We start from the raw sequence: 4467 nt of genomic DNA, 5'->3' as shown, positions 1-4467 counted from the left end.
TTGGCTCTTAATGGGTCACAATGGACAATAGTAGATCACACATGTCTTAATGGACCATGTTGGGCCTTAATAGATAATAAAGGACAATGGTAGATCATAAATGTCATAATGGACCATATTGGTACTTAATGGATCACAATGGGTAATAGGAGATCACATGTGACACCCGACAATTTCAGGTTAACAACGTTAACAGAAACTCCGTTATCCCAATCATTCATTCATACAGTACACTTGATTATGGTTAATTAAGTGTCGGTTATTGCACAAATACTCACAAGACAATAGTTCAGAGAATTACATAATCACACACGAGTCTGTCTCTAAATGTGGGTAGACAATTGGAATAGTATCCCTAAGCAATTAAATAAATATATATTTAGTGAATATATATGTTATATGACTTACATGTTTATTTTGTGAACTTCTGTGAAATTGCGTATGTTAACGTCTTAGTGATTTTTTTTAGCAAATCAGTTATAAGGGTGTAAGGAGTGGTTAAACACTTTGGAGTGGTAAACCAAAAAACCGACTAATTAGAGCGTGCCATGTCAATCAGTCAAAAATGTTTAAACTTTGCTGAAAAGTGTTGGCAATGGTTTAAACATTTGGTGAAGTGGTAAACTTTTTAAATAAAAAAAGAAAAAAAATGTGATTGGTTGAGATTGGAATGGACCCCACCCCACACCCCCCCCCCCTCTCTCTTTCCTTTCTCCTTTCCCGCATCGGTAAAGCATCACCGAATCCGGTGAAAATTTGATCGGTAAACACTTTGGCATTGGTTTGCCGCTTGTAAACAATTCGGGGAAGTGGGTTTGTCGCTCCCCACTCCCTATCCCCTAAAGCGCATCTTCATATTTATGTATTTTTTATTCTAAATAATAACGGCCTACGACGGGTAAAACCTATTATTCAACTGACGATTCTGGCCAAACACATTTGATTTAAAAAATATATATGAACCGAATACCCGTTTAGTGAAATTTATATAATCAGCGTATCTGGTTTATTTAATTATGGTTTAGCGAGCAAATTTTAGTAAGTGATTAAGAAGCGCGACGATTAAACGGGTTCGTATTCGTGGTATAGACCCATTTAACTAAAGGTAGGTATAAAAGCATCTCAAACTCCTTTCTCCTTCATTTTTCCCATCAAAACCCTAGCCCCCATTCTTATTTCTCTCTCACAACACTAATAAGATCTGCAAGTCTAGAGAGAAAGAGAAAGAGAGAGAGAGTGAAAGCCGTGAGAGAGAGGATCGATGATAGAGAGATAGACGTGTGAAAGATGTGGCAGCCGCATGCGGCGGTGCAAGACCACAGCAGCCATGGCTGCAGGTTGGGCGACAGGGAGTTGTTTTAGATCTGGTTCGATGATGGTTCAGGGGTTTGGCGGTGATTGGCGGCGGAAACGATGGTTACAGGGTGGTGGAATGCAGTGGTTAATGATGGCGGAGAAACCACAGACAAGGGGCAGAGGTGACACGATTAGGGTTCCTCCTAATCCTATGGTGGCAGCGATGTGGCGGCTCAGCCGTCTCCTGACGGTGGTGACATTCTCAAGCAACGACAATACAGATCTAAAGCCTGCTAGGGCATGAAACGGATTCCGGTGATTCGGGTGTGGTATTCCAGCAACCATGGTGGTTGACGGCGGGTTTTGGTGGTTCTTTCCGGTGGCAGCGGCTCGGGTTTAAGATGGATTCTCCAACGATCTAAGGTTCATGTAAGTGCACCTCTTGTTTCGCTACATCTGATTTCTTAGATCCATGGCATTTGAGGTGTTTAATAAATTGTATCGAAATTGTAACTGTAAATTGTGATTACATCTGTTCTTATGTTGATTGTTTGTGCACCCTATTAATAAATGGGACAACCTTAACTAAAATATTAAACGCATTTAACACCGATTTCTATGTATGCCCGTGACAATTATAGATAAGTGTTTATTCATCGCTATTGTAGTCCACTCAAACCAATTGATTTTGATATTATTGCTCCCATTGCCACCATCTTGGATCCTTTCAACAAAAGAGGGCAGATCAATCACCGAATTCAAATCATGTTTAACATCCTAAATTTCAATCATTTTCATTGTTCATGGGAATTATTAGTTCATAATGTTGCCACAACAACAACAATAATAAAAGGATAAGGATAGTGTAGCAGGCTACATATTAAAATTTTTAGGATGATTAGTAATGTTAATGCTTGTATTATCAGGATATTGATTACTCGCATCATTATAGAACCCTTTAATTGGTGGTGAAGAATGCAATACGATAAGATGAGACGACATAGCCCATTTTTCCATTTAAACTACTTTAGGGTGAAACATGTATCTATTTGCTAAACTGCAACGTTTTAACCTTTGACAATTCATGATTATGTCTTTCTTCATTATCATTATACATCTTGTCTTAAACTTGCATTGGTGAACTAACTATTGAACTAGCATAATCATTAACATGACTATTGTAAATTATAGCGCAATAGTTCTGACAAACCTGTAAAAACCATGATTTTTAATTATGTATTTTTGCCACCCAGTTTATTTTCCCATTATAATTGTACTCTCAGTTTTTAACCAATAAAACACGTGGGATTATTTCATCATTTGCCATCACAAACATATAAATATCCTTTTAAGTACATATGTTCATATTTATATAAATGTAGAAGGAAGGGTATTACATATTTAACTAATATTCAACTATACAATTCAAATTAATTTTACACATATATAATATTTAAAAATTATAGTTTTATAAACAGAATGGAATACGTTATAAAACCTTAAGTTTTAAAATTTCTTAAAGAGTAAATTGCCAAATCGTCCCTGAGGTTTGGACATATTTGTCATTTTCAGATGGGCCATGTTGTCTATTGTGTACTTTTTAGCAAATCGAAATTGCCACAATGAGCCTAGTCAAGTTTGATATATGAGGCTCAGGCTTGTTTATTAAACGAGCTCCAATCTAGGATTGAGCTCGTTTTTTAAGCTTGGCTTGGTTCGAGCTTTTAGCAAACTGATCTTGAGTAGCTCACTGGTGTATCAGATCGTTGTCACCCCTAGTCAAATAGGTTGAAAGTCATCTAAAGTTTTATTAACATATAAAACCTCCTAAATGGTTTCAATTAACTATTACCGAAATAATAAAATATTATTTTTATAATCATTTTGATATGTTAAGTTTCAAAGTTAATGGACAAAAAGTGACAGGTCAACTCAACCTCGAGACTTATTTCAACCTGTACAAAAGGATTTGGTTGACCCGTACATGTTACCCGACCTGGCCCGGCCACGTTGCCACCTCTACTTTATCTCTTCTAGTGTTAAATCTTATCTAATGCAACTTACATGCTTGTTTGAGATGAAGTTGATCCGGAATGGGATTCATCACAAACCACAGTTGGTCTGGATGGAAATAGTGACCTAGCTCACAGCGTGCTTGAGGTATTTTTTTATTTTTTTATTCTCAATCTGCACACATTATTTAACATGATGCCGAGATCAAGCAATTAATCTTTTATGTTAGTATTTCATTATACTTAATCAACAATCTGAATTTCTGAATAGAACTGATTTAGAATGCATTGGTGCATCCATCATGGCCCTATCCATTTATCTTGGTATGTATTTGTTAAACTTGTGATACAAATAATTTTAATATCATGGAACTTAATGCTTATACATGGATTGTTTATTTGTAGGTAGTCCATGAGGATTGAGCACGGATGATGACTCAAGATTTTATGCTTCTTATTTCTTTAATTGCTTTTAATTTCTTTGTTAAAGGTTAAGACTTTATGTTAGATAATGTTACAACTTATTTATGGTTAGTGTTTTTGTTATGAACATGTTTATTTGAAATATAATGAAGTTTTATTTCTTTCATTAGTTATGTTATACAATAACTATTAGGATGTTATATGTTGATGGTATGTTTATAAAATTGGTTTTATAATCTTATTTGGGATATTAGGACCATTTTCTTGATATTAAAGTAGCTATAACGTTACATCATAAGGGTCCTATAAATTAATTTTTAAGGACGCTTGTATGTGTATCAAAAGATTAAAAGTAGGTAATCACATATTAGAACATTGTAAAAGTGTCCTAATATGTTCTTTTTAGGACGCTATTTAAGTTGTCTATAGACATGTTATGCAACCATAAAATTGGTTTCATAATCTTATTTAGTATATTAGGACCCTTTTCTTGGTACTAAATTAGCTATAATGTCACATCATAAGGGTCCTATCAATTAATTTCTAAGGACGCTTGTAAGCGTGTCAAAAGATTAAAAGAATGTAAGCACATGTTAGAACATCGCAAAAGTGTCCTAATATGTTTTTATTAGAACACTATTTTGGCTGTTCAAAGACATATTACGCGACCATAAAATTGGTTTCATAATCTTATTTGAGATGTTAGGACGCTTTTTTAGTTTCGGGACTTATTACG

The 4467-nt window shown here is 34.9% G+C and overlaps 1 long non-coding RNA gene across 1 annotated transcript; it reads left to right on the top strand.

Moving 5' to 3' along the window:
• Positions 1-1160: 1160 nt before the first annotated feature.
• On the top strand, positions 1161-3853 carry LOC118482116. Its single transcript, XR_004867285.1, has 3 exons — positions 1161-3456; positions 3580-3632; positions 3714-3853. It is a non-coding gene; the product is annotated as an uncharacterized LOC118482116 (long non-coding RNA).
• The last annotated feature ends 614 nt before the right edge of the window (positions 3854-4467 follow it).

Source organism: Helianthus annuus, chromosome 1 (assembly GCF_002127325.2).
Source record: "Helianthus annuus cultivar XRQ/B chromosome 1, HanXRQr2.0-SUNRISE, whole genome shotgun sequence".
Taxonomy (NCBI): domain Eukaryota; kingdom Viridiplantae; phylum Streptophyta; class Magnoliopsida; order Asterales; family Asteraceae; genus Helianthus; species Helianthus annuus.
This window is presented reverse-complemented; position numbering and strand designations above follow the sequence as displayed.